Here is a 14,454-nt window from a genome sequence, read left to right as displayed (position 1 = left end):
AGAAGATCAAGTAAATTGATATATCACTTAGTGTGATCATTATACTACAAACTTTACATTCAAAAACTATTGTTATAATTCATATCTTATTTTTCAGAGTTGTTGAAAATAAGATTGTTTGTTTTGTAAACACCTTGCTGTCCAGGATTGTTGGAAGCAAGAGAGTTGAGTTTGAGAGGATTGTTATCATATGATCTTAGTGAATCAGAAGAGGTTGTTCTTGGTGATTTTGTTTGTCTTGTACAAGTCATAACAGATAGTAAAGTCTCTTTCGTGTTGAAAGGGGACTGGAGTACTCTCGATCTATGAGGGGAACCAGGATATCTCTTTGTATTTTTTATCTTTTCAGCATTTACCGTATTCATGACTTAGTAATCTCCTAGGAAAGATTATTAAAAGAAGACAAAACCGAAAAAAAAATTATAGTACCTAATTCCCCCCCCCCCCCCCTCTTAGGCTTATTCTTAACTTACATTTGGCATCAGAGCGGATTATTGGTAACTTTCTCCTTAGATCCAGAAGATGGCTTCCGCAAGCGTAAACTCGGTTTTCAAAGATGGCGGTAGTAGCAACAAACCACCTCTATTTTATGTAGAATATTTTGACTTTTGGAAAATCCGCATGAAAGCATATTTAAAAGCACAAGGAGATGGTATATGGGAAATCGTTGAAAATGGTCCGCACAATCCTATTTGTGTGGTCAATGGCATTGGCACTCTAAAGGTTAAAAGTTCATATGATGAAGACGATAAGAAAAGAATACTTAATAAAAAGAAAGCTCCCAATATTCTTCAAAGTGCATTATGTATGGATGAGTTCTTCTGCATATCTTAATGTAAATCGGCAAAAGAAATATGGGACACTTTGGTGGAGAATCACGAAGAAACCGTTGAAGTTAAAAGATCCAAATTAAACATATTGAGTTAAGAATATGAAATGTTCAAAATGCAGCCCGGAGAATCCATTGTTGCATTGCAGAAAAGATTTGTTCGCTTGACGAATTATTTAATTGCTCTTGGAAAGACCTTTATAAATGATGATCTAAACCTTAAAGTCCTAAGATCCTTGACTAGATAATGGCAACCAAAAGTAACGGTCATATCGAAGAAGAAAAGTCATTTTACGATAACGTCCGCATCATTATTCGAAAAACTCAAGAACATGAAATTGAACTTGGAAGACTTGAAAAGCATGAAATTCAAGAGAAGAAATCCAAAGGAATTTCTTTAAAGGTAGATTCAAAGGAAGATGAAAATTTCATGCTCCTTGTTAGAAGGCGTGGTAAGTTTTTTGGTAAAAATGACAAATCATTTTATGCAAAAAGAAATAAACACTTCAGGAAAAGGGAGGCTTCCACATCTACACAAGATGTCACATGTTATGAATGTGGAAAGCAAGGTCAAGTAAAGTCAGATTGTACGAAACTCTCCAAGAAAGGTGGCTTTAAGGGCAAGAAGGAATTCAAGAATAAAAAGGCGTATGTTGCATGGGAAGATAATGAGATAAGTTCCTCGTCCGAATCGGAAAGCGATGAATGTGCAAATTTAACATTAATGACTTCACACCATTCCGATGATGAAGAAGATGAGGTTAGTAGCAATTGTTTTCTTTTTGATAGTGATGCCCAAGGTGCTATAAATGAACTTCTTAAAGAATGCGAAATTCTGTATAAAAAATATCATCTCAAAAGAAAATAATTTCATCTCTAGAAGAAAAAGTCGTGACAATTGAAAAAGATGTCGATGATGAAAAACAAAAGATGATTAGTGAAAAATAGAGTTTTGTATGTAAAAATTGTGAATCTCTTTCTTTATAAATTGTCCAATTAAAAAGGATTCTTGAAAGGTATGAGAAAGGACAAATTGGGTTGGAAGGTGTCCTTAGGCAACAAAGATATTCCAATGATAAAAGTGGACTTGGTTATTCAAAAATTTCCAAACCAAGTTCTAGTAAAACTATCTTTGTTAAAGCTAATGACCAACCAACCAAAGAGAAAGTGAACAAACCAAAAGATGTTCATCACTATCCTAAAAGAAAAAAGATTTTCTAAAAAGAAATCTTATGTTCCTAGATATAGAAGCAACTTTGAACCTACTTGTTTTTATTGTGGAATAGTTGGCCATACTCCTAATGCATGCTATGTTAAAAAATTTAGAATAGAAAGTGGGCATTACATATGGGTAAAGAAAGGAAATAATTATGAAGGACCCAAAGCAATTTGGATACCTAACAAAACTTAATTTGTTTTGTAGGTATGCTTGAAAACTACATCAAATCTTTGGTATCTTCATAGTGGTTGTTCCAAGCATATGACGGGAGATATTAACAAATTTTTAAATCTAGCATTAAAGGTCAAGGGTTATGTAACATATGGTGATAACAACAAAGGGAGAATTCTTGGTATAGGAAAAGTTGGAGCACCACCTTTCACATCCATCGAAGATGTTCTTTATGTCGAAGGACTAAAACACAATCTTCTAAGTATTAGCCAACTTTGTGACAAAGGCTTCAAAATCAAGTTCACCAAGGATGAGTGCTTGATTTTAGATGAAGTATCACATGAGGTAAAACTCAAAGGTACGAGATTTAATAATATATTTATGATTTCCCTTGATGATTTGTCTTTGAAGGTAAAATGTCTTATGGTGAACAATAATGAGTCATGACTTTGGCATAAAAGATTCACACATATTCATATGGAACATTTGAATAAGCTTAAAAAGCATAATCTTATTATTGGATTGCCTAAGATAAAATTCGTCAAAGATAGATTATGTGATGCATGTCAAAAGGGAAAACAAACCAAATCAACTTCCACATCAAAGAATGTGGTGTCCACTACAAGGCCACTATAACTGTTGCATATGGACTTATTTGGTCCATCAAGAACAAGAAGCTTCGGAGGTAATGTATGTGCTTTATTTATTGTTGATGATTTCTCTAGATACACTTGGACTTTCTTCTTAGTGCAGAAAAGTGATGCATTCAAGGCGTTCAAGAAATATGCAAAGCAAATTCAAAATGAGAAATCTCTATCAATTTCCTCCATAAGAAGCGACCATGGTGGAGAATTCCAAAATGCCTCCTTCGAATAATTTTGCGAAGAACTTGGAATATTTCATAATTTCTTGGCACCAAGGACTCCTCAACAAAATGGAGTGGTGGAGATAAAGAATAAGTCACTTGTGGAACTTGCAAGAATAATGCTTAGCGACTCAAATCTTCCAAAGTATTTTTGGGCGGATGCGGTGAGCACGACATGCTATGTAAGCAATAGAATTATTATTAGACCTATCTTGAAAAAGACCCCTTTGAACTCTTCAAAGGAAGAAAACCAAATATCTCTCACTTTCATATATTTGGATGCAAATGCTTTGTCCTTAACAATGACAAAGACAATCTAGGTAAGTTCGACGAGAAGTCCGACGAAGGTATATTTCTTGGATATTCTCTCACTAGTAAAGCTTATAGAATATATAATAAAAGAATTTTAACAATTGAAGAATCTATTCATGTTACTTTTGATGAAACTAACCCCTCCAAGGAGGATATTATTTTGTGTGATGATGATAATGATAATGTAGAAGCTCCTCAAGAAGATACTTTCAATGGCATCAATGATAATCAAATGGAACATCATGAAGAACCAATTCATCAAGAGTCAAATGCTAATAATCTACCTAAAAAATAGAGAACTCATAGAGATCATCCAATTGATAAATTCATTGGTGATATTAGTCAAGGCGTTGCAACAAGATTAAATCTCAAAGATGCATGCTTGAATATGGCGTTTGTTTCACAAATTGAACCTTCCAAAGTTGATGAAGCTTTAGGTGATGACCAATGGATAATTGCTATGTAAGAAGATTTAAACCAATTAGAAAGGAATCAAGTTTGGAAACTTGTCCTTAGGCCAAGTGATAAACACATCATAGGTACCAGACGGGTGTTTAAGAACAAGCTTGACGAGAATGATATAATTGTTTGAAACAAAGCAAGATTGGTGGCCCAAGGATACAATCAAGAGGAAGACATTGATTTTGAAGAAACATTCGCTCTGTTGCAAGGTTAGAAGCTATCCATTTATTACTTGCTTATGCATGTTCATGAAATTTTCAGTTATTCCAAATGGATGTCAATAGCGCCTTCTTGAATGGCTACATCAATGAATAAGTCCATGTCAAACAACCCCCGAGCTTTGAAGACTTCAAGAATCCTTCACATGTCTTCAAGTTGAGGAAAGCTCTTTATGGCCTAAAGCAAGCATCAAGAACATGGTATGATCATCTCAACAAATTTCTTTGTGAAAAGGGATTTGAAAAAGGTAAAGTTGACAAAGACCTTCTTTATTAAGAAAATAAAAGGTAATACTTTATTTGTTCAAGTCTACGTTGACGAGATCATATTCGGCTCAACAAACAAAGAAATGTGTGAAGAATTTTTATCAATGATGCAAGGAGAATTCAAAATGTCCATGATGGGTAAGATGAATTATTTTCTCGGACTCCAAATTAAGCAACTAGAGGATGGCATCTTCCTCAATCAATCCAAGTACTGCAAAGAATTATTGAAGAGATTCGACATGGATAATTGCAAGGCTTTGTCTATTCCAATGGGATCCAGAACTTGTGTTGATCAATATGAATCGGGTGTTTCAATTGATATCGCAAAGTATTGAGGTATGATTGGCTCATTGTTATATTTGACGACAAGCCGTCCTGACATAGTGTTTAATGTTTTTCTATATGCTCGCTTTCAAGATCTCATTACCGTTAAAAGGATCACGAAGTATCTCAAAGGGACAACAAATGTTGGACTATGGTATTCTAAAGGTAGTATTTGCAATTTAGTTGGTTATTCTGACGCTGATTATGCAAGAAGTAAAACTGATAGAAAGAGCACTATTGGTACATGTCACATTCTTGGAAATGCATCAGTATCATGGGCTTGCAAGAAACAAGCATGTGTTTCTCTTAGCACTGCCGAAGCGGAATACATAGCAGCAGGTAGCTCTTGTGCTCAAATACTTTGGCTTAAGCAATAACATCGTGACTACAAACTCGATATTGGATGCATTCATCTACGTTGTGACAACACAAGTGCGATAAATATTACAAAGAATCCGGTCATGCATTCAAGAACCAAACATATTAAAATTCGCCATCACTTTCTTTGTGATCACGTGCTTCAAGGAGATGTCGAAGTTACATTTGTGGATACTCATAATCAACTTGCCGACATTTTTACAAAACCTTTGGCACGAGAACCTTTGTATAAAATCCGGAGAGAACTTGGAATTTTAGATGAAAAAGACACATAGATTATTCAACTAAGGTTATGTTACATTAATAATCAAAGGTGCACATACGTTTCTAACTCATCTATTTACTTTTGCAATTTATTTCATGGATATCTAAATTTACTCCCTTCTTATACATGATTCATTGTGTGTAATATGCACGAAACTTTGTTAAAAATATGTTTGTTTTAGTTTATTTCATTGGATAAATCGATTTTCCCATGATGTAAATCGATTTCCCCCTGGAATATGGCATTATTTATCGTTTATGGCATATTTTGAATTGGGTAAATCGATTTACCCATGATGTAAATCGATTTCCCCCTAGAACAGTGGCATTGTTTTTCGTTTATGGCATATTTTGAACTAGGTAAATCGATTTACCCATGATGTAAATCGATTTCCCCCTGAAACTTTTCTTTTTTGTGTGCTTTCTGGTCGTTTGGTAATCGATTTACCTGTGGGGTAAATCGATTTACCCCTGCGCGTTCAGACTTACTTAATGTTTTTCTTTTATTTTGGTTGGTCCAATCACATCCCTTCTCCCTCCCATTTAAAAGCCAATTTTTTTTCCAAAACCTCACTTTACCCTAGCAGCCAGAATCTGCCTCCTATGTGCACTCACCTCAAAAATTTCATCTTCCCCAAATCACCCAAAAACTCCATTAAAACTTATCTCCAAACCTTTACTCATGACATCAAAACTGAAGAGGAAAGTTGGAGCTGCTGGAAAAGGGAAACAAAAAGCTTCATCCTCATCCATGGATGTTCAAAATTTCTTCAGACCACACCCCAGAGGAATTGGAAAGATATCAAAAAATTTATCAAAAGAAGACAGTACAAACCCTCAAATACGGTGATCTTTCCTCCTTTCCTAAAAAATATTTTAATTTTCAAGATAAATTAATTTCTCTAGGATTATGGGCACTTATCACTTCTTCTGGACCTTACTATCCAGATTTAGTGAGAATGTTTTACTGTAACATGTGCATTAAGAATAAAAAATTTGTTACACATGTTAGAGGGAAAAAGATTGCCTTGACCCCTAAGAGACTTGGTCAAATTTTGGACATTCCCTCTGGTGGTCACATGTTATATGATCCGTAGGATGAAGAATTGAAGGATTATAATAAAAGAGAATTTTATTTAGGATTGAGTAGGATATCGGAAGGAGAATATCATGAAAAAAAGGTTGAATCACATGGTGGGGAAGAACCACCAAAGGATTTTTGGAGTGCAGGAATTTTTTTCATTAATGATAGATTGCTACATTATTTCTTGGTTTATGTTATAATTCCTAGAAATTCCAATCATTGCAATATTACCGATATGGAAATGCAAGCCTTGTATGCTATTAATAATGACATTACGCTTAATTTGGCACGTCTTATTCTTCACCATATGATGACTCACACCACCAAGCTTAAGTCTCTTCCATATGCTTGGTTCATCACTCATATTATGGAATATTTTAATGTTGATTTTGATGATGTTGAGTATAGTCTTATGGATACAAGAAGTCACAAGATCTCTATCAAGAATGTGCACAATCGGATGGGCTATCGGTATAATCCGGAAACAAAGACAGTTACGTTTATTGGTGACAATAATGAAGAAAATAAAGAGATTCCTCAATACGGAGATGGTGGTGAAGATGTTCCTCCTCCAAATGGTCCTCCTCCAAGAAGTCCAAGTAACCAAGATCTCTTCGACTTCATGACAACTCAATTTGCCAACCTTAACACCTCCATCAATGACCAATGGACTTCGAAAAATAATCAAATTACACTCAATCATGAAGCCAACACCAACCGTATAAAACTTATTCAAACCAATATGAATCAACACTTAACTTATCTCTACTCACATCTCAATATCCCTCCATATGATCCAAATAACCTGGTTGCTTCCGCTCCTATGTATACACCCATTCAACAACAATTTCCATACCAAGGAAACAACTACAACAACACCAACAATGATATGGACCAACCTTATTATGTCATTTTTGTGTGTATTGTTCTTGTTATATGTTGCTTATAGCATATATTTTTTCATTATGTTTAATAATGTCTCTTATTTGAACTATTTTGATGTAAGGTACTTGGTACCACAACCTTGTTTTGTTTGCACTACTTATGATTTTAATTTTTGAATGCATTCGGGGCTGTTTTACAAGTTATGATGCATGTTCTATTTTATACTTGTCGTGATATTATCTTTCACCCATCTTTCCCTTCTTTTTGATAATATCAAAGGGGTGAAAGGTGTTATGAATTATACTTGTATGCTTGTGAATTTCCTAAGGTACAAATCATACAAATCTCCTTCAAGATGATCAAGTCAACACGATTATAAGCTTCACAAATTAATGGGAGTTATACATCTTAGGGGGAGAAATTTTCTTTTCCGAAAATTGCAATGCATCAAAGAGGATTATTTGTCATCATCAAAAAGGGGGAGAATGGTAATTCAAGCGTCTCTATGATGAATGTATTTTGATGAAGACAAATATCCAAGTAACAAGAAGGAAAAGATGTTACTAAATGATAAAGCATCTTGATTCAAGAAGTTAAGCTATTACATTTCAAGAAGGTATAATGAGAATATTTACCTTCACTAAAGTCTTAGATGCTCAAATATTCATACATTCATTGGATAACCTTTCCTAGTGCATGGAAAATGACTTAGGCTTAAATTCCTCATTTTCAAACTGGGTAAATCGATTTACCTCTAAGGGAAATCGATTTACCACTGAAGCATACACATTTTTCAAATGCAAAGAATATGTTTTGCAACTAGGTAAGTCAATTTACCACATAGGCAAATCGATTTACCGCTGAAGCATTACATGTCCAGAAGCAAAAATTTAAGTTTTTGAACTAGGTAAATTGATTTACCTCTTAGGGAAATCGATTTACCACTATAATATTTTGAAAAATTTTAAACATTGTCATAGGGAAATCGATTTACCACTATGCGTTTTTGAAAATCAGTAGCTTTTCAAATACCTCTTCTTGCACCACTTCAAGGAATCATTTTATTTCATCTTGACAATTGTTCATGATTTTTTTCCTGAACATTACCATGTTTCTTTAGAGGTGTTATGCACATATAAATACATGATCTTTCAAATTCAAACTACACCTCTTCGAATCAAACTCTTAGAATTTTTAGAATTCACATTTTTTGTTATCAACTTTCATTCAAGATATTTTTTTGCATATTTTGCATATCATTCAAACCAGAAAATATTTGAGCAATCTAACATCTTTGCGTTTGTGAATTATTGTCATTGGAAGAGAAGACCAAGTAAATAGATATATCACTTAGTGTGATCATTTACTACACACTTTATATTCAAAAACCATTATTGTAATTCATATCTTATTTTTCAGAGTTGTTGAAAATAAGATTGTTTATTTTGTAAACACCTTCCTGTCCAGGATTGTTGGAAGCAAAAGAGTTAAGTTTGAGAGGATTGTTATCATATCAACTTGGTGAATCACAAGATGTTGTTCTTGGTGATTGTGTCTGTCTTGTACAAGTCATAACAGATAGTAAAATCTCTTTCATATTGAAAGGGGACTGGAGTACTCTAGATCTGTGAGGGGAACCAAGATATTTCCATGTATTCTTTATCTTTTCAGCGTTTACCACATTCATCACTTAGTAATCTCCAAGGAAAGATTATTAAAACAAGATAAAACCGGAAAAAAAATTATAGTACCTAATTCATCCCCCAAGGCTTATTCTTAACTTACACCTCACTCACATGTTTTTTTATATTACTATTATTATTAGTATTAGTATTAGTATTATTATTTCTATTTATTATATTTAGTTTTAATATTTGTTTGTGATTTAAACTTATAATGACTTTTGTAAGAATGGATTGAGCTTTAAATCCTACAGTCATACACTCATGCACATTCCTATTTGCACCCCTTTTCATGCTTTTTCTTATTATTTTATTTTTATTTTTTTAATTAATTAATTAGTTTAGCTTAGTAATTAATAAATTGATTAATTTTTATTTGTTTAGTTGATTAGATTTTAATTAATTAATTACTTTTAATTGTTAAGTGGATTATTTGATGAATTGTTAATCGAACTCATTTTGATAAGTCATTTACTCAGGTAAATTCCCTTTTAATCCCTGTCCATATTACGTACATGTAACTAACCGCACTTGATATTTTCCACAAATTCAATTTCACTACCATTTCATTCGATTTCAAAAGCAATTTCAACTTTCTACAATTTCAAGATTCATTTCAAAATAAATGCAATTCATTTTCAACCATTTGACAAATCAAATATAACATTAAAACTTTTCTAACTAAACAAAAAAGAAGAGGATTGTTGGAATCTAGCATTCTAGCATAATTCTCTAATGTTTGGTCCCGAGCCACGCGTTTTAGATTAACTGTTCATTCTTTTCTTTCGTTCCTTAAAACACTTTAATTAACTTCGACAAATAAGGGTCATTGGGATCTAGCATTCTGGCGTAACTCTTTGAACAATTGATTCTTATCAATTGTTTGTTGCCCATCAAACAATTTTCTCAATTAACCTTGAATGCAAAATGACCATTAGAATATAGCATTCTGGTGGAACCCTGATTGATCGATCTTGAGAGTTAGGTCTCGTTCTTATCGAGCATTCATCATTCATTTAAAATACATTCAACCAATCAAACTATTTTCTCGTCGTCGTACGATTAATTTTCAAAACCTTTTCATAAATGAAAGACATCTTTTCATAAGATGATGCAAAACAATGCTTCATCCATAATTGTTGAGGTTAGATAAGTGACGTTTTCCGAATGTTGATTTGTAAATCCATTCAATGTGATGTATACATCGGCTCCTCATTTGTTATGGATAAAACAATGTTTCTCGTTGATTAATACAATAACTTTCGCTAAAATCGACCAACAAACAAACATTTCTACCCAGAACTACGTAAGCCTTGAATTCTCTATTGCACTCGGAGATACGTAGGAGCTGAATTATAAAATCTTGTCAGGCCCGTTAATAAAAAAATTAAGTTTAGTTCCTTTCTGCCCCAATAATAATAATACCTTTTTAGGTTCTTTCTCATTAACATTCAATTCAAAAACATTTCTCTTCTCTCTTTTTCTATCCCAAATAAGTAGAAGATCACAAACTAACATAAGCTAATGTTCAAATCAAAACTAACTAAATGATTCCCCTTGAGTACAATGGACGTGACAGGTGCTAATATCTTCCCCTTGCGTAACCGACTTCCTGGTTGTGATGACCATATCTTATCCTTTCTTTTAGGAGTTTTATCAATATTTTCACTTTCCCTCTTTGGGAATAAATAAATTTTGGTGGCGACTATGTTAAGTCCACCCCACGAGTGTGCTATTAGGCTTCGTGAGGTCGTGTTCTCATTTTCCAAGGTGTGATAGATGGCGACTCTGTTGGAGAATAGACACATCTCCTAATCTATTCAACCCTAGTTTAGTTAGGTTTTCTTATGTGTATTAGTTTTTTTTTGTTTCTCTTTTCTTCTTTGATATATGTTTTCTTTATCTCTGCTTTATATATATATATATATATATATATATATATATATATATATATATATATATATATATATATATATATATATATATATATATATATATATATATATTGGATTTTGATATCATGAATAAAGATATACACCCGAGCTTTAGAAAAATAAGAGAGAACACATAAGTTAGAATTGGAAGTTGTTTAGTGTTACTCCCCAAGGGACACTCCTTGTGTTCCTAGCATGAAGACTCCCTTAGAGTAGACTTGTTTGTAGGTCTCATCATAAGATAGTTAGCCTATCGCAGGATGCTAATTCATGAAGGGTCCATAACTCTAGGATCCCCTCTTAAAACCAATTTCTACTTTGGTGGCTGCATAATGTTGGACCCCAAGGGCCTTTTCATGTTGCACCTAACATGAAAACCCCACTCAAAAGAGACCTTTCATCACTCTTGTCATAAAACAGCTAGCATGTTGCATAACATTGATACGGTTATGGTCCATGACTCTGGGAACCTTATCAAAAAATATAGAAATTATCCAGTAAATGGGTTTATGTGTAGAAAGCCTAGAACTATCTATTAAGAAACCTACCAAATAGGATGTCCTGAGTTACTCATGTTATCCCAGATCCTAACTTCCTGCATTGCATTGCATTTTCATACCAAAATACAAGAAAAATGCATTGCATCCATTCACATACCATTGCATATTCATTCGTCATCATGCATTGCATATCATTTTTCGAAAATACCAAAAGAACTCATCCATCATTTGTTCATGATCAGCAAGGTGATTCCTGACACACATTTAGAACAAAGAACCATGTCTCATGATATGATGGTTGAGTTAAGGAAAGGTCAGCATTAAAAGAGGAATTAAATCTTTTAAATCACCATATATTTTCACAACAACATCATCCATTTCTTGTACTACAAACTACACCATCTACTTCATCATCATCTTCAAATTAGTTTTTGTTAGTTTTCTTAATGTCTCTTTTATTTCTTCCATGTGTATCGGTGTGTTTTATTTGTTTATTTATGAGCTTTTATTTATTTGCATAAGAAAGGAAAAAGTCATTTTATAATAACCTTGTTATATATATATATATATATATATATATATATATATATATATATATATATATATATATATATATATATATATATATATATATATATATATATATATATATATATATATATATTAAAATAACATAAAGTGGAAAACATGAATTTAATAATTTTTTTAATGTTATATAATGTTATCATTTGGATTAAGAAGGGAAGGGGAGTGCCTCCCTCACATGTTTTTATTTTTATTTTATTTATTTATTATTATTATTATTATTATTATTATTATTATTATTATTATTATTATTTATTATATTTAGTTTTAATATTATTTTGTGATTTAAATTTAAAATAAGTTTTGTAATAATGGATTGGGCTTTAGATCCACTTTGCTCAACACCCATGCCCATTCCTATTTGTACCCCTTTTCATGCTTTTTTTTCATTATTTTATTTTTATTTTATTTTATTAATTAAGTAATTAATTTAGCTTAGTAATTAATAAATTGATCAATTTTTATTTATTTAGTTGATTAGATTTTAATTAATTAATTACTTCTAATTGCTAAGTGGATTATTTGAGAAATTGTTAATCAATCTCATTTTGATAAATCATTTACTTAGGTAATTTCCCTTTTAATCCATGTCCATATTACGTACATGTAAATAACCACACTTGATATTTTCCACAAGTTCAATTTCACTAACATTTCATTCGAGTTCAAAATCAATTCCAAGTTTCTGTAATTTCAAGATTCATTTCAAAATAAATACAATTCATTTTCAACTATTTCCCAAATCAATCATAACATTAAAAAATTTCTAAGTAAACACGAAAGAAGATGACTATTGGAATATAGAATTCTAGCATAACCCTCGAATGATCCGTCCTGAACCACGCGTTTTTGGTTAATTGTTCATTTTCTTTTCTTTCGTTTCTTAAAACACTTTAATTAACTTGGACAAATAAGAGCCGTTGGGATCTAGCATTCTGGTGTAACTCTTTGAACAATTGAGTCTTATCAAGCGTTTGTTGTCCATCAAACAATTTTCTCAACTAACCTTGAATGAAAAAGGACCATTGGAATCTTGCATTCCGGTGGAACCCCGATTGATTGATCCCGAGACTTAGGTCTCGTTCTTATCGAGCATTCGTCATTCATTTAAAATACATTTAACCAATCAAACTATTTTCTCGCTTTCGTGTGATTAATCTTCAAAACTTTTCATAAATGAAAGACATCTTGTATTAAGATGATGCAAAGCAATGCTCATCCATAATTGTTGAGTTGAGATAAGTGACGTTTTTCAAATGTTGATTTGTAAATCCATTTGATGTGATGTATATGTCTGCTCCTCATCTGTTTTGGGTAAAACAATGTTCCACGTTGATTAATACAAGATGATTTTTACTAAAATCGACCAACAAAAAAACATTTTCTAGTCAGAACTACGTAAGCCTTGAACTCTTATTGTACCCAAAGATACGTAGGAGTAAGATTGCGAAATCTTGTCAGTCCCATTAAAAAAAATTAAGTTTAGTTTTTTTCTCCCCCTAATAATAAATCCTTTTTAGGTTCTTTCTCATTTACATTAAATTCAAAAACATTTATCTTCTCTTTTTTTTATCCCAAATAAGAAGAAGATCACAAACTAACATAAGCCAACATTCAAATAGAATCTAACTAAACGGTTTCCGTTGAGTACAACGGACGTGAGGGGTGCTAAGATCTTTCCGTTGCATAATTGACTCTTGGACCCTGATATTGGTTGCGATGACCATTTCTTATCCTTCCTTTTAGGTGTTTTATTGATATTTTCCTTTTCCCTCTTTAGGAATAAATAAAGTTCGGTGGAGACTATTAAGCCCATCATGTGAGCGTGTGATTATGCTTCGCGAGGTCGTGTTCTCATTTTTCGAGGTGCGACAATTATCTTCCCATAAGGCAGAACCTTGGTTATAATGGATGTAGTAACTTCCCAAAATGCAACAGCTTAGGTACAAAAGTATTTCATTCAAAGTCCTTGCTTGAGTGTCAGAAAGTTTGGTTATTAGCCTCGTCACAGAGCATGATTTGTCAGAACTTTATATGTCTGGTTGTTATCAGAACTTGTATATGTCTGGTTTAGAACTTCATCTGGTTCAGATCTTGTATACGCCTTGTTCAAAACACACCTGGTTCACTTGGACTTAGTTCAAAATATGAATATGTCTTTTTAACTGCAAACTGCCTAGTTAACTATTCAGAACATAAGTCTGGTTCATTTGAACTCAACTCAGCTTGGTTAATGCCTTAGAAACCTGAAACACTTGGTTAACATAATGAACTTTTTCAAAGTTCCCAGAAAATTTACCAATGTCTAAAAAACGGTTAGAGACATGTTTGGGTTTCAGAGTTGGAGTTAGGTATATCAAAATTAGTCATTCTTTCTCCCCCTTTGTCATCATTCAAAAAGTAGTAAAGACAAATTAAACCAAAAATAATTTTTTCATTTTATTAAAAATATAATTCAAGTACAGAAATGAAACA

The sequence above is a fragment of the Lathyrus oleraceus genome, chromosome 5, assembly GCF_024323335.1.
Source record: "Lathyrus oleraceus cultivar Zhongwan6 chromosome 5, CAAS_Psat_ZW6_1.0, whole genome shotgun sequence".
In the NCBI taxonomy this organism is placed as follows: Eukaryota; Viridiplantae; Streptophyta; class Magnoliopsida; order Fabales; family Fabaceae; genus Lathyrus; species Lathyrus oleraceus.
This window is presented reverse-complemented; position numbering follows the sequence as displayed.